We start from the raw sequence: 22,047 nt of genomic DNA on the forward strand, positions 1-22,047 counted from the left end.
ATATAAAAAAAATCTGTTTGCTCTTTTGAGAAATGGATTTTAGTGCAGAATTCTGCTGGAGCAGCACTATTAACTAATTCATTTTGAAAAAAAATTTTTTCCCAAGACAGTATACCTTTAAGCATTTTGACTAAAACGTCACTTAGATGAAAAAGTCGCCAAGACAAAAAAGTCACCACAAGAAAAACAGCCTTTGACTTTAATACATTTGGAGTGCGAGTTGCACGATAAAAAATTTTGTCATGCATGAAAAAAAAAATTGCCGCCCAAAGTTTCCCAATTTTTTTACAGCGAAACAGGACAGATTCACTCGTCATTAGTTTTAATAAATACTTCTCTTAGTATTTATATTTTATTTTGTCAAGGATACATAATTACACTTCAGTAAATACAATTGTAGTGAAAGATACATGTCCTGGCTTACACCTAATAATAAAAGAGGTGTTTTACCATAATAATAATTAAACAACTACTGTACTGTTGCATATTAATTTAGTGTAGCATTTTAAAGATATAAATGATGTTAGGACTTGTAATTGTTATTAAAGCTTAAAATATTTCACTGAATCCATTTGAATTCTTCACTACAATGAACATCTCATTTATTCACAAAAAGCTGGCCATACATGTAAATATCCAATCTATGGCAGGGACATCAAACAAGCTAATAAACAAAACAGAAAATTGCTCCAACTGCGCATGTGCCGCTACGCCTCATTCCGAAGATTACCGAAGAGAAGAAATTGGCTGCCGTGAACTCTGTGAATCTGCACTGAAGGGTAAGTAAAGGGGTAGCAGCTAGGCTGAGGGAAAGGAGGGAGAGGGCTATATGTAGGCTAGAGGGGTAGGGTTTTTTTAACTTAAGGGTTAGTTCTCCTTTAAGGTCTCTCTTGTTTTGGAAGTATGCTATTCAAAAATAATTAGACTTTTAGTTTGATGGGGTTTTGGGCCAAGATGGGGGCAGATTTACTAAGCTCAAGTGAACGGTTCGAATGTCAAAAAGTTCGAATTTCGAAGTAAATTTTTGGGTACGTCGACCATTGAATAGGCTATATTCGACCATTCGACTTCGATTTGAACGATTCGAAGTAAAAATTGTTTGACTATTCGACCATGAGATAATCGAAGTACTGTCTAAAAAAAAAAACTTCAACTTCATACATCGCCAAATTAAAGCTACCGAAGTGCAATGTTAGCCTATGGGGACCTTCCACAGCACTTCTCTAAGTTTTTTTTGGTCGAATAGAAATCCTTCGATCGAACGATTTTTATTCGACCGCAGGATTGCCAAATTTGTTGAAAAAACTTTGAATTCGATATTCGAATTCGAAATTTTTTAATTCGATGGTCGATTTTTTTTTTGTACTTCGATATTTGACCCTTAGCAAATCTGCCCCTAAGTATTGACAAAATTCTCTGTAACATAGGGGCAGATTTATCAAGGGTCGAATTCCGAAGTAAAAAATACTTCGAAATTCGACCATCGAATTAAAATACTTCGAATATCGAAGTCGAAGTATTTTTCAACAAATTTGGCCATCAAACTATCAGAGTAATATCGTTCGATCAAACGATTAAATCGATTTGAACGATTTTACTTCGATGTGTAAAGACTTAGAAAAATGGTCTACAAGGTCCCCTTAGGCCAGGGGTCCCCAACCTTTTTTACCTGTGAGCCACATTCAAATGTAAAAAGGATCAGGGAGCAACACAAGCATGAAAAGGTCCCTTGGGGTGCCAAATAAGGGCTATGATTGGCCATTTGGTAACCCCTATGTGGACTGGCAGCCTACAGGAGACTCTACTAGACACTATACTTAGTTTTTATGCAACCAGAACTTGCCTCCAAGCCTGGAATTCAAAAATAAACACCTGCTTTGAGGACACTGAGAGCAACATTCAAGGGGTTGGAGAGCAACATGTTGCTCACGAGCTCACGAGCTACTGGTTGGGGATCACTGCCTTAGGCAGGTTTAATATGGACAACTATTGAAGTCAAAGTTTTTTTTAAAGAGACAATACTTTGATTATCAAATATCCGAATCGAATTTGAAGTCAATTTGAAGTCGTAGTATCCTATTCGATGGATGAAGTATCCAAAAAATGACTTCGAATTTCGAATGTTTTTACTTCGAAAATTCCCTCGAATTCACTTCGACCCTTGATAAATCTGCCCCTAAAAGTTCATTGTGCGTGAGTAAGGATGGGGCGCTTGTGTATAGAGCAGATTAAATATTTCTGCAATTATGTAGCAGATAAGCATACTCTCACTGCATTGTAAATCAGGACTTTGGCTTGAAAACAACTATTATAAATACTTCTCTTGAATAACTGGAATGTTAACATCAATGAATAATTTTCATTTCAGCTGGAACTACTCCTTTTCAACAGAGAGAATGAAAAGAGAATTGAATAATATGTCATTAAAAATACTATTGCACAAGTAAAATGTTCATTTAATACATGTACAGAAAATGACATGCAATTAAAAACTTCCAGATCCCCCAGCCTGCCAGCAGTCTGTCATTTAGATACTCCAGAAAATATGCAAGAAATTCTGTATCGCTAAAGCATGACGAATTAGAAACTGGCTTCTATTTATATTAACATGTCTCATAAATATCTCAGAATGTTTAAGAAAAATCCCTGCAACATTTCTATAAAAGGTTTTATTAAAGTATTACATCTAATCTTTTCATTTACGACATAAGGGTTTAGGGCATTCACACATTAATTCCTTTTTTTTTTTTTTTTTCATAACCAGCTTAAAATATTTCAGATTTGTAAACATTCTTCTCTGGAAAACTTTATTAATGAGATCTTATTATTGCAAGCTGGGATCTGATGAAGTGCAAAGTGCATTTTTAAGAAAAGCTAACTAGTGGATATATACATTACACGGCTATAAAAGATTAACACGTACATAAAGTTGAAACGTATAATCCATGACAACAGACCAGAACTGAGTGGAGCTTAATGTAGAGATCTACACTACCATGAATAAATCATTCACATAAGCTAGTGTTTCTAGCCTTGTATCTCTAGATGTTCCCACAGAAGTTATTAATTATATCAGGATTCTTAACTCAGTAGTCAGGAGAAAATCATGTGTTTAAGGGTGGGTCACCATGTTTTCCCTCAATATTCCTTCTGTAAATATAAGAGTTATTAACAAGGGGTGTGTAACTGTTTCTTAAGCCAACAAAAAAATAGAAGGTTGACCCATGCACGTGTTTTAATCAGGAGACACTTATCTCAATAACTGAAACAAAGCTTGAAGGTTACAGTCTCTATTTTACGATCGTAAACCTAAAGTAAATATGTAACAAAGCCCACTTATTCCATATCTTTCAGCTGAGGCATGCTTTTCAGTCACAGTTTGAGGGATCACGGATCATCCTGGGTAAATCTGTATATCCCTATGTTGGTTACACTCTCTTTTAAATAGCGATTAACCCTATGCAATCCAGGGCCCTGAGTTCTCTTTGCGTATGAAAGATACTAGGAACTGGGATTTACAGCGCAGTGCCTCCACCTAGTGAGCACTGAGGGTCACACCTCAGGGGAATTCCATTAGTAAAATAAAACACACAGTTTGCAGTAAGCAAAGAGAAAATGTATATAAAGAATATAGAAAAGGATAGGTTAACAGTGCAATGCAATAATATTCCTGCACTAGGGAAAGGTGGTTCTGTCTAGTAACTAGCACAGTCTTTCTCCACTCTGGGTGGACAACACAGTTCAGTGCACATGAAATGTAACTTTTCCCCAGAGTTCTTTATTCCCCAGGTAGCGCTACCTGCCCCAATCTCCTTTAGAAAACAGGCTGTAGCTCCCACGTGGCAGGCTCAAGAGAAACACCTGTCTTCACACCGGGGACACACATGGGTTGCAACTGGCATCCAACCATTGAACAAAGTAGTACTTTTAGTACTGCAGCTCTTTCACATCCCCTGCTGTCTCTCTCAGCCTCCCTCTGGCACTGACCGGCTACTGCAACTGGGGCTCCTTTTTCAGTTCTGTCTGTAACCCTGTGCATTTGGCTCCAAAGTCAGGAACTCCCCTGGGTCCTTCTCCTCTCCCAGGGAGGCACTGGGGCCCCCAGGAATTCGGATGGCTCTCCAGCCTGTAACCAGACTGGATGATATCACAGACAGAAAAACAGGAAGGGCTTGTCTGATCCCCTATACATCTGTATCCTAGATTGTTTGCTTTAGCTGAACTCCTCCAAGGTGGTTTTACATCTTAAGAAATCCAAGAACCAGAAGACTTCCTTTGTTGAAGCAAGATAATCCCATGTATTGATGATGTAACATACAGTCTTTGCAATGACATACATATTGTGGTTTAAATGCATACATTATCCATGCATCACCCTGATTAAGCTGGCTAAAATGGACAGGTTTGACATTGATAGCTGTAGGAGGTATTGTGAGGTCAAGTTAGACTTCCTTCACTTATTCTGATCCTCTTCAGTAACTATCAATAACCGGCGGGAACTCTTGACTTTGATCAAAAGATACATATCCTTCCTGATAGTGATGGATCTAAGTGCTCCTTTGCCTTGTGAATTCTCCTGTTCATTTAAGCTGGCACTCTACTGTTCGTTACCAAACAAATCCCATCATATTGTATTTATATATTTCCTGGTATTTTAAATAGTGCTGACACAGAGATATACCATTCCCATCAGTCCCTGCCCCAGTAGTACACTGACAATATACATATAAATGTATCCAGCGCTAGACTATGGGTTCCCTTGTTAATCCCGTATCCGCTACGCCTGCTCCCAGTATTATAAGGCATGCTGTGCCACTACCTTTCTTCTGGTCTCTGAAATCATCGCTGCTCTGACTTGTACAATAGAGCTAGAGATAGAACTTTGGTTTTCATTCCTATTGGGCATGTGAACTACCCAAGCCAGCAGCGAGGATGGTGTTACTCCCTGAAATAGTACCCAGGGCTGGGTCTTAACGAAGAGGAGCACCAGCCCCTAGTGCCAACAAATTGGCACCCCCTCAGTGATTAAGCCTTTCCTTCACTTTCAAGAGTTGAAATTCTAGAACAAAAATTGTTCTGTTATCTTGAAAAGAAAACTCCCTGAAGTATGTAGTGTACTCAGCATAAAGCTTTCAATTTAGCAAGTACCCTTCACATGAACTATGACTGTGTGTGTAAGCTTGCAAAAACATCTTAAAAGTACAGTAGGAATGATACATGAGATAAGGGTTGTGTTATGCTACATATACTGGTTGGCCACGGTAGCCATTAATTATTAACCCAAGCATCAATTCTTTAGCTTTGGAATCTAATGGTGCTCTTTTTATGTTATGACTTATATATTCTGCTGTTTCATCTATAACTGTGCATGGCAGGCTGGGACCAAGCGCAATATCATTCTCCAGAGGCTCGCTCAGTGTATACAGTAATTTTTTTTTAACATTTTTCTTTTGTTCTTCATTTCTTGAATTTTGTCCTTCTGCTTTTTATATTATTATGTATAGAATTGACAAAAGATGTTCCATCTTACACCATCAACCTTTTCCTACGTGGCCTTGTCTTGTTATTATGCAGCTCCAAATGCTCCACCGGTTTTGAAATCAGGAACAATTTTCCCCTTCTAAGACAAATTTGGGGGTATAATCTCCCTCTGGATCAACTGGGTATTATGATATGATTTTTTCAGCCTTATTCACTATATAACTATCTACCAATCCTTTACATTGTGCCTGTTTCAATGTGGGGCATCACAAATGAAATTTCCTATCTTAGTCACAAAACCACTCATAGCAGCATTGATATCTGTAGTGTAACAATGACATTCTGAATAATTGTTTTATTAACATGTATTTATATAGCGCCAACATATTGAGTAGCTCTGTAAAGTAAATGTAATTATACAACTAAATAACATGAAATTATATACATAGAACATATGGAGTTACATACATCACAATCAATACCGGTACAAAAGGTGAGGAAGGCCCTATGCAGAAAGAGCTTACACTCTAAAGGGAAGGGATGTATGAAAGAGAAAGGTAGCGGAGAAGCTGAGATTTGTATAGAACTGGGACTTGATGGGGGAGGTGGTGCAAAATGTTTTATGAAGCATGAGAGTGAAAGGAGGAGAAATACAGGATAAAGCATTTTGGAGTAAGAAGTAACAAACTAGCAGGTACAAACAAATCAGTTTTCTTATCCCAGATGGTTCAGTGTTGATTGCAGGGGAATCCGGTTCCTTTTGCCTTGTCAATGCCTTGTATAACTGCCATTTCTAAGCACTTGTGAAATATTAGCACTTTGGAAGCACTCGTGCCATGCACCTAACACTAGTGCCATCCCCTATACTGGGCCTAAATGTATATGTAGCTGATTGAAAAAAAAAAACAAAAACAAACCAGAGCTTAATTGTGTGTTGGAGATATTTATCAGAAGCACTAAAGCAGAGTAGGCCTAACAGACAAAAGTTATTGGTAGTGATGGGCGAATTTATTCGGCAGGCGCAAATTTGCGGTGAATTTGCGCGATTCGCCGTCAGCGAATAAATTCGCAAAACGCCCGCGAAAATTTGTGGCAAAAAAACGGATGCCGGCATCAAAAACGGGCACCGGCGTAAAAAAAAAAAACGGGCGCCGGCGTCAAAAACGAGACACCGGCGCCATTTTGCGAATTTTTGGCAGTTTTGCGAAATTCGCGAATTTTTTGGCGAAGCGAAACGGCGCAAATTCGCCCATCACTAGTTATTGGGGTTAACAGATACAAGTAGGGATATAATCAGAATTACCAGAATAAGGAGTTGCAATAGATATATAGCAGTATATGGATATAGCAGTATATGGATAAGTAGAATTACCAGAATAAGGAGAATAAAACAATATATATTACTTAGTGCTCTATTATATTAGTGAATGCTGTGGAACACCCATGGATGATTGAGCTGACACTCAAAACACTGGTAATTGCTTTGTTTACATGGTAAAAATATTGTGTTAGTAGTATTAGATGGACAGAATTGTACCAGTCAAAACACCATTTAGTAAAAGACCACCACCTGTTTGAGTCTATATGCCATTAGCTGATACAGCATCAGACTGGGTATCTGGGGCCCATCAGGACCACTACAAACATGCCCTGACCCTAACCACCCTCTCTGTACTCAGACCCAGCCCGGATGGATATGCTGCATAGTAATGGGCAAATAAATTCAACAGGCATGGATTCGCCGAGAATTTCCACTTTAGTGAATTTGCAGAGCAACGACCATTCTCCTGAGTGAAAAGTCGCCTGGCGATAGAGTAAGAACGAACCCTACCGACTGTCTCTTTCGCTAGCGAATTGTCATCTGCGCCTGTTAGTGAATTGGCAATGTCCCTGTATATGTGAAAAGTTGCTAGCGTTCGCGGTTTAGTAAATCTGCCCCATTGAGTCAGCTTGGTCACTAAAAAGAAACAAAAACTGCTATTTATTTTAAAAAACTGCTGTCAAAAGTGAAGTCAGCGATGACATCACATCACGCCGCATTGCTAACGTCATGCATGAGCGCGCCTGGACACATGCCATACCAGAACATGCGCCTTGAGGTAAGAGCACTTGCTGGCTTCCTGGAACCTGTGTGCATTAGTGCGTTCCTCGTGCCGATGGCCTGTATAGCGGCAATAATGATGCAATTGTTGACCGAAGGGCCAAATGATGTGATTGGCTCGATATTGTTGAAAGATTTGCTTGTTTGGTGACCTCTCAAGACTAGCGGATCTTTACATGTATGGCCCAATTTAGTTGCTGGAAATTCCCAACTGTTTCTCAGAAATGTAGACAACGAATGAATCAAATTGCAACAGCTTAATGATATATAAAAGTAAACTCTAGAAAGTTTGTAAAAAAAATTGTGGTGAATAATATGCAAACAATACTTCTTTAAATATGGAGGTTTTTTTATTGGGAGTTCTACTGAGTTTCCTTTTTGTGGCTGTCAGACACAGGCTTGATTTACATCTTTTTATTTTCTGCAGAGTCAGACAGAATGCTTGGTCTCCAGAAACCTCATTATAGTACTGGAGGCTGGAGAATTCACAAGAGAGTGGACACAGTATTTTAGCTGTAAATCAGTGTAACTTGTCATCCAAAGTGTGGCTGGGAACCGGACAGAAGCAACAGTATAGTATTTTTAATTAAAGTCAGCTAGAAAAATGTTGTTAAAAAATTCCCCCACCACACTAAAATGTAATCTTTGTGAATGTTCTCTTTTAACCTTATTTTCCCAGAACCTTTCAATCAAGGTTAATCAATTCCTGATGTTTACTGGATCTTAATAACCAGTGTAGGTGAATTATGTGTAAATACAGGCTTTACTTTATGAATGCCTATAATAGTGATGAGGAAATCTGGCCCATTTTGCTTCGCTGTAAAATTCAAAATAGCACAGAAAAATTCTTCAAAATTTCATCAAATTTCTCCAAATTGGAGTTAGTAGGTTGGGGGTTCTCCGATGTAAAAAAAATGATTTTTTTCCAGCAAAGCAAAATGCATTGCAAAATACCAATGCAAATTAAGTGATGTCACTCCAGCCACTTTTTAGTTACAGTTACACAAAAATCATTACAATAGGTGCCAGCACCCAAACGAACCACACCTAACTTATGCATATCCAGCTGGCAGTTGTAACTAAATAAAATTACATGTAAGGAAGTTAACACTCTCTGCCAGCTGTATGGGCTATGGCACACCAGGCATATGGCCACCATTGTGCTCTAAAGAAAAAACCAAGACTGTCAAGATTATCTGTCATCAATCTGTCTGTCTAACTATCTGCCATTATCTATCTATCTATCTATCTATCTATCTATCTATCTATCTATCTATCTATTGTCTATCTATCTATCTATCTATCTATCTATCTATCTATCTATCTATCTTTCTATCTATCTATCTGTCTATCTATTGTCTATCTATCTATCTATCTATCTATCTATCTATCTATCTATCTATCTATCTATCTATCTATCTATTGTCTATCTATCTATCTATCTATCTATCTATCTATCTATCTATCTATCAATCATCTATCTAATCTATTCGATCTAATCTATCTATAATTTATCTATCACCTATCTATCGATCTAATCAATCTAGCTATCATTTATCTATCATCTACATATCATCTATCTATCTAATCAATCTATCCTCTACCTCTCTAATCTATCTATCATCTATCATTCTAATCATCTATCATTCTAATCAATATATCTATCATTTATCGATCTATCGATCTATCGATCTAATCAATCTAGCTATCATTTATCTATCATCTATCTATCTATTTATCACTGTAATCTATCTATCTATCTATCTATCTATCTATCAATCATCTATCTATCATTCTAATCAATATATCTATCATCTATCTATCTATCTATCTATTTATCTATCTATCATCTATCTATCTATCTATCTATCTAATCAATCTAGCTATCATTTATCTATCATCTATATATTTATCGATTTAATCTATCTATCTATCTATCTATCTATCTATCTATCTATATATCATCTATCTATCTATCTATCTATCTATTGATCTAATCAATCAATCTATCTGTCTATCTCTATCATCTATCTAATCAATATATCTATCATCTATCTATCTATTTATCTATCTATCTTTCTATCTATCTATCGAGCTAATCAATCTAGCTATCATTTATCCATCATTTATCTATCATCTATCTATCTATCTATCTATCTATCTATCTATCTATCTATCTATCTGTCTATCTATCTGTCTGTCTAATCAATATATCATCTATCTACCTACAGACTTACCTAAATGGATTTTCTCCCCTTATTATGATATTCTTAGCAAAATACCGCTGTAAGATACTTCCCATCTTAATGAAAACCCTGTATGTAACAAATTCTCTCCTCTTGGTTAATGAGGAATTGTCCTCTATCCCTTTGCTTTGGTCATGCTCTTCTGTTATTCTTGGTTCTATAAGAACATGATATGCTTGATTTCAACGGAATTTTGCATGTGAACCCATATAGTGAAGCTTTGAGTGCAGCTTAGTCTGACTCATATATTATTCCACTAATACTACTTATATGATACATTTCAAATAATATTTAAGCAATACCAAGCCTGTGTGATAGGAACATAAACTTTATAGATAATCTCACTGTGTTTTCCTATCTTCTGCAGCATGGTATATTTTGAGACGCTAATGTAAACCTCATAGTTTTATCGGCACATTATTATTTTTATAGCTCCGAACAATATGGTAGTTGTTTGAAGGCTGTTATCGACTTGTAAGTCACTGTGAAAACAAGGATAAACTTAGGTTATTGGCTAATGTTTTTCTTTCCGAGATTTGAAATTATACTGTGTTTCATTTGGCAAATCAAAGAATCCGATAAAAAACTACAAAACAGACCAGCTGGCAGAACAATAATGAGTCTGGTGGATCTTATTTGGAGATTTAAATTGTCTTTTTTGGGCTCAGTACAAACAACATTTCTGCTGAGGGGCGAAGCCAAATGTAGAATTAATGTTTTTCTGATGTTGGATTTGTGTTTATGTAACTCTGATATGAAGAAAGTGCCGCAACCTGAATCTACAAACAAGGAAAGTACAGTCTCCATTGCATGTCCTTAGTCGAAACTGTAAAAGATAACAGATAATGAATTTTGACTTTCAAGTAAAATGAAACTGTCTGTGTGAAAATCAATTTAAAACATTGGAGTGTGGTATATGGTATTGTGTCTGCACATATAGTTGTATAATAACAGCAGATTTGGGGCAGATTTACTAAATGGGGAATTGTCGTCAGCGACCACTTCACACACATCGCACCACTTCGCAAGGCACAAATTAGTTACCACTACGTTAATTCACTAAAACGTGAAGTTTCTCTAACAATACTTCTTCAGTGCGAGCATATCATAGCAAAGATTTCACTAGCATTTGTTTATGCCTAGCAAAAAGTGACTAGTGATCTGACGCTTAAGTCAATTTGTATAGGGCGGTAAATTAAAGGAATTGTTCAGTGTAAAAATAAAAACTGGGTAAATAGATAGGCTGTGCAAAATAAAAAAGGTTTCTAATATAGTTAGTTAGCCAGAAATGTAATGTATAAAGGCTGGAGTGATTTTCAGCTCTCTTGGTTTACACTGACTGGTTACCCTGGTTACCAGGCAGTAACCAATCAGAGACTTGAGGGGGGGCACATGGGTCATAACTGTTGCTTTTGAATCTGAGCTGAATGCTGAGGATCAATTACAAACTCAGTGAACAGAAATGTCCCATGTGGCCCCCCTTCAAGTCGCTGACTAACTCAGAGTTAGAGCTGAAAAGCAGGAAGTTGGATTCTGGCTGTTTTATTAGACATCTGTTCACTCCAGCCTTTATATATTACACTTTTGGCTAACTAACTATATTAGAAACATTTTTTATTTTACACAGCCTATCTATTCACCCAGTTTTTATTTTCACACTGAACAATTCCTTTAAAGTTGTATGGACGTCTTGGCCACTGTTTATTACAAATGTCCAATGAACCTTAATAAAGACAAAAGAGATCAGATAATAACACAGCACTGCGAAATATGTTGGCACTATATAAATACATGTTAATAATAATAATAATGCCCTAGACATAAAATGAATGTTCCATGGCCCTTAAATGTCTGGGGAAAAATGTTAACCAAAAAAAAATTTGTTAGGACTTTTGCAGGCAACTTTAATGCATTTTCGGCATATGATGTAAGTGTCATAAGATTGGGGGAAGATCTAGCTTCTTTTAAGCAGTTTGACCACAGTTAGGACCACAGAATCACACTGTGATATGTTGTAAGCGGGGTCCAGTTTGGCTCTGCTAATGCCTCAGTATGAAGGGTATCCATATCTCCCTGCAACAACTGATCAGCTTATTACCTTGCCAGTAAACCACAGTTACAATATGGATAGAGGTAACTAGATGGATTTCCCAATGTGAGGAGCAGAAACAAACTTGAAGACTTGCAAAGGCGAAATTACATCTACCCTCCAAAAAGGTACAAGTATGGGACCTGTTATGCAGAATGCTTGAGACACGGGGCTTTCCAGATAATGGATCCTTCTGTAATTTGGATCTTCATACCTTAAATCTACTAGAAAATCATGTAAACATTAAATAAACCCAATAGGCTGGTTTTGCTTCCAATAAGGATTATTTGTATTTTAGTTGGGATCAAGTACAAGTTACTGTTTTATTATTACAGAGAAAAGGGAAATACTTTTTAAAATATTTAGATTATTTGGATAAAATTGAGACTGTGGGAGATGGCCTTTTTGTAATTTGGAGCTTTCTGGATAATGTGTTTCCGGATAACGAATCCCGTACCTGAACAATATTTCTGTACGTGGCACTACTCTATAGACCTATGGCTTATGGGATGTTAGGAATAATTGATGACTGCAAGTACAGTTGCATTCATGCAAATTTTTCTGCAGTCAGTTGTGTGTAAAATCCCATTAATTAAAGTTAATTGTGCCAAAATGCATTCCTTATCATTCGTATCTTGACAGGGCTATATAAATAAATGATGATGATGATGATTCCTTGCATTCCATAGGGTTGTGCTAGCAGCCACTGCTTTCCTCCTGCCTCACATTCTGAATTAAGCACAACTGCAATAAACCATAGTCCAAATGGCGCTCACGCAGGGTCAGACTGGGCCAACGGGACACCAGGAAAAACCCTGTGGGCCCCCCTGGTCTTGTGGGCCATGCGGGCCCAGATCTGCACCCTGCGCCTGTTCCTTTCTTCCTGCTGTGACCAACCTGGCAAAAACATGGTGCGCGTGTGTGCATGAAGGGGGGCCCTGAGGCAGCAGGCCCGGGTCCGAACCTGCACTCACGTGAACAGCAACATAAAATAGTTTTGTTGCTTTTTATTCAGATCCCCAGCGCGGGGCCAGGCCGGCCAGGTGCCCTAGAAAACCTGGACGGTCACAGCGACCAATAGGAACGCACGTGCAAAAAAAAATGATGCGTGAAAATGCGTGTATATAAAAACACTCATGCGGAAAAAAGATAAGCACACAAACGAAAAAGATGCGTGCATGCGAATAGGAAGTGTGTGCATGCGCAAAAAGGCCGACGAGAGGGGACCGGACTAGGGGTAGGCAGCAGAGAAGGTGCGTGCCTGGCGCCCTCTACAGTTTGCTCCCAGCTTTGCCTACCCCTAGTTCTGGCCCTGGATCCCCCTTCTTCAAGTGCACAACTGCACCTACTGACGCATAGGAATCCTGCAGTTACCACTACCCCCAGACCAGGCAGCAGCTCTAAGGTGTCCCCAGTAACCTTGCATCCAAAGAATTAGGTGCACGCATTACTCTAGTGCTGAACAGCGGTAACGACACCAACCAGATTTAAAAAACTTTAAGTGCTATTGCGTCTGTTTCACGTCAAAGTCTGAGTGCAGTCGTATGCATTTTTTTAAAGAATGTTTTTATTTAAATTTTTCATAACAATATAAAATAAACAGTCATGACGGAATTTGGGGGTACATAAATTAAATTCCGTTGTCATTAGAGTCTTGACGATTAACATTGATAATCAAAACTGTGAAAACAACTTAGCTTAATAAAATATTAATCTTCCCATCAATATTTCCCACATCCAAAGTTGCTAATTATAAACAACATGTGGGTAACATCCGATTAATTTGGTGACTCCTGGGGGGTAGTCGTGGGTTCTGTTCCTGTAGTCGGCGAAGACTTTGAATATATAGGTCTGTTTCTTGTACTTTAATGTTGTTAGATAATAATTCTGTATCATACCAAGAGGTGTGTCTGAATGCAAAGATTGTAAGATGTCTGATATGTGTAGGGAGTGAGGAGATGTAACCCATCCAGGTTAAGAAAAACATTTCTGTATGTTGTTCTTTGTTTGTAGTAAAAAAAAAGACTTGCCAATTGCACTCAGACTTGCTCTTTGCTCACTCCATTTGCATCGTAAATAGCCTCTAACATTGATCCTCATGTTTACATTCATCATTCAGTTTATAATCATTCTAATGTGCCATAAGTACAAGATAATGGTTGGCCAAGTAGGGAGCAGTTTGTTTGCATTACCTGGGCCTTGCTTATTAATTGTGGTTGGTCAAAGGGCACAAACTCTGCAATTTGACATGTTTTTTTACCCACAGTGTAACTTTTTCCTTGAGTTCCAGTATCTTTGCCATTTCATGTTTCCCCATACCTCTCAACTGTCCTGTTTTTTGAAGCACAGTCCAGATTTTACAGCTTAACCCACAGTCCTGGATTGTTACTGAAATGTCCTGACTTTCTCTTTGAAAAAGATACAAAGTTTCTAACTTAGTTGGCTTTTGAAAGAATACCCAGACAGGTGCACTTAGATACATTTGTTAAAATTTAAGATAAGCAAAGAAACAATTGTAACAATTTAAAATAAGCTGGACTCTTGGGGAAACTGAGGGGCAAATTCACTAAGATTCGTAGTTGCGCCAGAGTCCGCTTCCCCGCACTTCGCCAGGCGTATTTTCGCCAGCGCTACGCAAATTCACTAAAATCCGAATTTGCGCTCAGGGGAAGCGTAAGGTTGCGAAGTTGCACTAGCGTTAATTCGCCAAGCAAAGCGAAGTTATGCTAGCAATGCTTAATTTGCATACGGCGCCAAATTGAAGTTACAATGGAGGTATATGTAGCAACACTACACAAGCCTGGGAAACTTTCAAAACAACAAATAAATTTTTTTTTTTTGCACTACACATGTGCCCACTGTATAGTTAAGGTGCCATGAGTTAGGAAATGTAGGAGGGAAGGAGGGGAGCCCCTAAAAGATTTTCGATCTTTTTCAGCCTATCACCCATAAAAAAAGAAAATACGCCAGCGTTTTTTGGGACTTAGAAAAATTCTTAACTTTTTTTGAAGCAATCCCGATCTACTCTATTGCACTTTGCCTGGTCTGAGGTGGCGAAGGAAATCTGGCGTAAAAGGTAGCGTTCAGAAAAATGCGTGCGTCAGTGAATTTGCGTAGTTACGTCCGTTGCGCAAATTCGCCAGGCGTAAGGGTGCGAAGTAATACTAGCGAATTTACACCACTGTCCGTTAGTGAATCGGCGAATTAAAGAAAATGCGCTACGCTAGCGAATTAACGCTAGTGTTAGGCGCTTTGTCCTTTAGTGAATTTGCCCCTGAGTCATGCAGCTTAAAGGGCAATTAACCTTCATTAGCAAAACTGTAATAACGCATACGTACCACCGAAATGTGATCAAACTTTCATAACCTGCCAAATTTTGTAAAATGAACATGGTAATTAGGGGGTGTGGCCACACAAATAGGCGTGGTCAAATTAATTCACCACACTCAATGCTGCAATTCTTTTTGTCCCTCTTTCTATTTCCAAAAGGTTGTAAGCTATGGTTTTCTCTACAGCTAACTGCAAGTTTGGACAAATTCAAATTTGAATCTTTTGATAAACTGCATGCAAAAGTGGTTCCATAAACATACGGAATGGCATTGCCTTTTTTTTGGTACCAAAATAACATGCAGGAGGGCAAAGAGAACAAAGGGAACCCTGCATTTAACACAGTGTAAATTAAGATAGTTCCTTTGGGGCAAATTCACTAAGCGCAGAAGCGCCGAACGCTAGCTTTACTTCGCTAGCGTTTGTCATTTTTGTTACTGCGCAAATTCACTAACGAACGCTGGCGTAGTTTCGCTAGTGTTACTTCGCACCCTTACGCCTGGCGAATTTTCTCTAGCGACGTAACTTCGCAATTCACTAACGCGCGCAGTGTACTGAACGCTACCTTTTATGCTAGACTTCCTTCGCCACCTCAGACCTGGCGAAGCGCAATAGAGTAGATAGGGATTGCTTCAAAAAAAGTCAAAATTTTTTCTAAGTCCCAAAAAACGCTGGCGAGTTTTCTACATTATGGGTGATAGGCTGAAAAAGATCGAAAAAATTTTTGGGGCTCCCCTCCTTCCCCCCTACATTTCCTGACTGATGGCAACTTACCTAGACAGTGGGCACATGTGTAGGGCAAAATAAAAATTTTATTTGATGAATTGAAGGTTTTCTAGGCATTTGTAGTGCTGATACGTATTCCTCCATTGAAATTTGAATTTGGCGCCCTATGCAAATTAGCCTTCGCTAGCGTAACTTCGCTTTACTTAGCGAATCAACGCTAGCGCAACTTCGCAACCTTACGCTACCCCTGTGCGCAACTTCGGATTTTAGTGAATTTGCGAAGCGCTGGCGAAACTACGCCTGGCGAAGTGTGGCGAAGTGCGGTGAAGCGCGGCGAAGTTGCGCCTGGTGAAACTACGAATGTTAGTGAATTTGCCCCTTTGTCTCTAAAGCTTTAGAAAAGCTTTCATTACATTATTATTAGAGAAAAATGATCAAAACTGCAAAAAATTTTGCGATATGGTGAAAAATGCGCTAAATGCATTAAAGCCAATGGGCATCAATTTTTTTTTTTTTGCCACATGACAATTTTTTACGTGTGCGACAATTTTTCTCAGTCCAAATGCATGAAGATCAATTGGAGTTTTTTTCTTGTGGCGACTTTTTTTTGTCTCGGAGACAATCTGGTCCCTGCAACTTTTTTGTCTTGCCGTTTTTTTTTTTTTGTCCAAATGCATTAAAGTAAATGGATGTTTTTTTTCTTATGAAGACTTTTTAGTCTCTGTGACAATTTTATTGCGGCGACTTTTTTGACGCTGTGGATTTTTGCTGCAGTTTTGCAAAGAAATTTGCAGACTGCAAAATGTGGAATTTCACTGCCAATCCCTGCCTGGCAAATAAATTCAATCGTCACTATTATTTTATGTTATCCTGAAAGGAACATGAACTGACCCAACGTGGGGAAAATATACCGAAAGAGACACTGGATTACTGTTACCATCATAGAAAAAAAATTTGCAACTGGTGAAATTCCTTTAAGCGTCTCTGCTCTTTAAACAAGTAGCAGCCTGATAGTTATGCCAATAATGACAAAATTATTTGGATGAAGTTACTTTACATTGACTTAATGTTTCATATTTAATCACACAAGCAAAAAAGATCTGGCTATCGCCGATTTAATCTGACATAATGGCAACATTCTGTCTCCTGCTTAATGACACGCGAAAGCCCCTGCAATCTTTCTCCTCTTTGTTGCTGCTGTGGAGGAGCGGAATCTCTGCGGTTATTTCTCTGTGCGCTGTGAAATATTACTCACATTTCTGCTCTCCTGCTGAAACCTTCGTGATTTGTGTCCTGTTACTGTGCAAAGTGCGACTTTCTAATAGTCACAATTTGCTAAGAGTTTCCATTTATAGTGAAATGCTTGACATTCAGATACTTTTGTGGTTTTTTTTCTTTCTTTTTTGTTTTAGCATTGCACTCATTTCCCAAAAATGTGTGGAATTTATATTCTAAGCAAACCCAAATAAAATGGGAATGTTTTCATCTTTTTATAATAGTCATATTGGCATCTGGCTTGGCTTCTCTTGATTAAGATCATTTGCAAAACGACAAAAGATTTGCGAAACGCATTGAAGTCAATGGGCGTCACAATAATTTTGACACAAGCGTCAATTTTTATATGCGCGACTATTTGATCTTAATGCATTAAAGGAAAATTCAACCCCCTAGACGCAAAAATCCCTCCCCTGTGTAGGCCACCCTCCCTCCTCCCCCCTGGCCTACCTCCTCCCCAGGCACATTTAGAATAATAATAGGGGGCCCATTTACTTAGCTTGAACAAAGGAATAGAGGGAAAAAAACTTTGAATTTCGAATTTTTTTTTTTGGCTACTTCGACCATCGAATGGGCTACTTCGACCTTCGACTACGACTTTGAATCGAACGATTCGAACTAAAAATCGTTTGACTATTCGACCATTCGATAGTCAAAGTACTGTCTCTTTAAAAAAAAACTTCGACCCCCTAGTTCGCCACCTAAAAGTTACCGAAGTCAATGTTAGCCTATGGGGAAGGTCCCCGTAGGCTTTGCTATCTTTTTTAGCTCGAAGAAAAATCGTTCGATCAATGGATTAAAATTGTTTGAATCGAACATTTCGAAGGATTTAATCATTCGATCGAACGATTTTTCATTTGATCGTTCGATCGAACGAATTGCGGTAAATCCTTCGACTTTGATATTCGAAGTCGAAGGATTTCAATTCGGCAGTCGAATATCGAGGGTTAATTAACCCTCGATATTCGACCTTAAGTAAATTTGCCCCTAAGTGTCGTTCTTTATAATGTGTACTTATTTTTGTATTTGTTTTGAGTCTTTATTCGTGGAATGTATGTGGATTTGATCTTCTGAAATTATCACACATTATATATGATGAATATAGACTTGTACATGTATGTTTCACTAAAAGCTAAGGTAACTTCGATGACAGGTGTCAATAAACCTATCACTCATTCCTTCAAGACGTTTTGGTATTGGTGACAGTTTTTTCATGAAATATTCAGAAAATGAAAAGGGCTGACTGTGGGTCATAAATAACATTTAGGATATTTAAGGTTACTGAGTGTCAGGAAAAATAAGCACACACACATCTTCAATAATAGAAGTAAAAAACAAACAAAACGAGACACCTGCAAAGGTGAAACGACGGTTCAGACTAAAAATAGCCATAGACGCCCCGATAAGATCGTAAGAAACTAATTAGGGTACATTGTTCCGTATGTGTTGGTGGGAGACGAGCCGCTGATATTGGGAGAAGACTTGGATAATGGTCGGATCGTTGATCATTGAAAATTTTGATCAGGCACCTTTGAAGACACCCGAACATCGGCCTATGTTAGTGCTAAATCATCAGATACAGGTAGAATTCTATTGTTTCTATCGGTGTATCTGACGATTCAGCTCTACACACGTGTATTGAAACAACCAATCTTTCCTGGAAAGACCTTTTCCACAAAACATGGTAATTGTAACGTCTATGGCCACCTTAAGGCTCTTGCCCAGATGAGGCTGCTAAAATCAGATCTCTGGTGGTGTGTACAGGCACAGAATGACATATAAAGAATTAGCTTTATTACTGTAGTATATAAAAGGGAATGTTTTAACTGAGCACAAAACTAGAACATGGAAGAAGTTGCAATATATACATCAATGAACAGTGGCAAAGTGTCTCCATCTAATAACCCCAAGTAATCAAAAACAAAAAGGATCTTCACAAGGGACCTCATAGTCCTGAAAACTATCACCTAAGTGACAGACGTTCTACACACAGAGGTATGATCACAACAACTCTCTTTAAACTAAGGGTTGTTTTCACACAGAGAAGCATCTGCTGCAGTTGTGCCCAATGCATCAAAACAGAAGCAACTGTGCTTGCTTTTTGACGCAAACGAGGTGCAAGTTGCATCCAGCATTTTCAGAGTGGGTGGTTGCATATGGTTCACTTGGTGCAAGCCTGGTGTGTGTTTTAATGCAACCTACTGTGGGAACCCTGGGATTACTGTCAGGTCTAGAGTGGCAGTATCTTCAGGATTCTTCCGTTACAGGCCCTTCTGTGCACCATTTATCAGAAGATGCAGAATGGTCACATGAGCAACCATGTGAAAGTACAGGAGCATCTTTGTACCTTAATATGTCAATATGTTCTCTCAACTGAGTCTATTTCAGAGTACCCATGTGGATATGGTCATAAATAACCCTTCATATCTACACCTAAGTCTTCTTATAAAATGTTGTAAGGTGGAAATATTGAGGACTCACCTGAAAAGAATCAGTTCTTAAGTGCCTACCACAAGATTTTAGGATTCTCAGTTACACTGCTTACAATGGGGGTTTTATATAGGAAGGTAATACCTTTATATTGAAAGTACAGTGTTTGAAAGTAAGGATTCTGTCCGGGTCCTCACACATTCAAACACCTCTTTGGTATGAAAACCATGCCGTTTGGTAATAAGGGAAGACCTCTTTGTTTATGTAACATTTTATTTCTAGGCTTTCGCCTGTTTCAATTACCCCCAGGCCATCTTTGATCTTTTTCTGCACCTTTATTGTTACCATGATTCTGTTTATGTGCATTTGACATTTTTTGCTCATAAGGAGCACTTATGCTGTGCACTCTACACATCCGGATATAGGAAAATATTGATATACATTTTCCCCTAATTAGCATTCAAGCTAGGCCCAGGCCCGGATTTGTGGGAAGGCCACCTAGGCCCGGACCTAGGGTGGCAGGATTTTAGGGGGGCGGCATGCTGCCCAACCACACCCACATTGGTTCAAAAACACTGGGGATGCACAGGAGATATAATCTCCATGAAAATTTGCACGAATAAAGGGGGGGGGGGCAGGGGCGACAAATGGCAGTGGGCCTAGGGGCGTCCGCTATGTAAATCCAGCCCTGGCTAGGCCACCAGGCTGAGCTTCCACTGTCTTTGCTCCAGGCTCCCCAGTTTGGGAACCACATCCTCAAACCATGGTGCTATATATTGTATGAAAGGTCATTCTGGATGATAGATGACATATATTTCACAGGGTTGGTCAATATATTGGTTAATATTTCCCTCCCCTGGTGTCTTTTTAATTGCTATTATTTTCTCACTTGCAAAACAGATTCATTTTAAATGTGTTGCTTATCCCTTGTTGCCTTTTTTAAAAGCTGATGACAATTCTGTACCTCTGGCAGGATAATCTATTCAGCTGATGCCACTTTGATATATGCTTGTCAATGTCAGAATTTTACTTCAAGTCAGTGCCCAATTCCATGGCTTTGCTCCCAGAAGGGTAATAGACTCTAGGCACAGCTTGTCCTTGAAATTCCATATAAGACTTTAACCATAATGATATTTCTCGCTCGCTTTGGCATCTACTATCCACAAAAGCTAAATCCTTTTTCATATTTACCTGTGAGCCATTATATTTAGAAGAAAGAGAGAGAAAGGGTCGGCAAAGCTTTTTGTCACCACTGTGCAGAAAGTGTGTCCAGCAGGGATAAAACACGGAGATTCTATACTAATCATCTCTCCACACTGACATGATTCAATTGTCAGAGACCTGCTACATATCAAGCCAGGGCTTCACTTTAGCTCCATTCTCCTCACATTAAATGTAAAACATCTGCTTGTCTGGATTACATCTGCTGAAAATTTCAAGCATTCCCTTCACCTTTTATTTCCATTAATGCATAGACATATTTGGTATTTTTTGCCTTGCTTAGCATATTCTTTATTCCCTTTTTCTATAAGCAGGAGAGTTATTTGTGGAGGAAGGCTGACACTGCTGACTGGGATTTTTTAAATGTATTTCTCTTATCTTTTTATATTATGGTTGAATTAGATACTGAATGGAAAGCCTGATTCTAGTTCTCAATAGTATGAATAAAAATGCCATGAGCATGCACTCAATTGGCTTTTTCAAATTTTTATTTGCTAGATTTAAGCAGAACAGTTCAATAAGTAAACTAATTTAGTATAATTTGCACCAACCTATGTTGTACTCTCAGGGGGTTATTTATTAAACTCCGAATGCTAAATAAATTGAGTTTTTTTACTATAAAATCTGAATTTTAGTGGGAAAAAACTCACATTTTTCAAAATGTATTATACCCCCAAAGCTGCAAAAAGTCAGAATCCAAAAATCCACCATCTCAGACCTGCCAAGGTTGTATATAAGTCTATTGGGAGATGTCCCTTTCCTACTTGGAAGTTCCTGTGGTCTGTGCTTGAATCCATACTATTTTTGGGCTTTTTCCTTAATTCTTTGGGGTTTTTCCTGAAAAGCCCTTAAAAATTAAGGAAAGAGCCCAAAAAATCGAGCAATTCAGGAAAAAGATCCAAAAAATGGTGCAAATCAGATTTTCTCCCGATTTTATCAAGGTTTTCCACCGATCTGATTAAATTGAGCTTTTTTATTAATAAGTAAGTTATAGTTGCTATGGCTTACTGTAATGGGGCAACCTTTGCTTACTACAGAGTACTCTTAAGGCAATGGTTTTAAAACTGTTTGGCTGGTTCTGCCTAGGAAGCTCAGAGCAGTGGATGGGGGTCTAGACAGGCAAGTTAGGGATCCTGTCCAAAAAGTTGACC

The sequence above is a fragment of the Xenopus laevis genome, chromosome 6S, assembly GCF_017654675.1.
Source record: "Xenopus laevis strain J_2021 chromosome 6S, Xenopus_laevis_v10.1, whole genome shotgun sequence".
Taxonomy (NCBI): Eukaryota; Metazoa; Chordata; class Amphibia; order Anura; family Pipidae; genus Xenopus; species Xenopus laevis.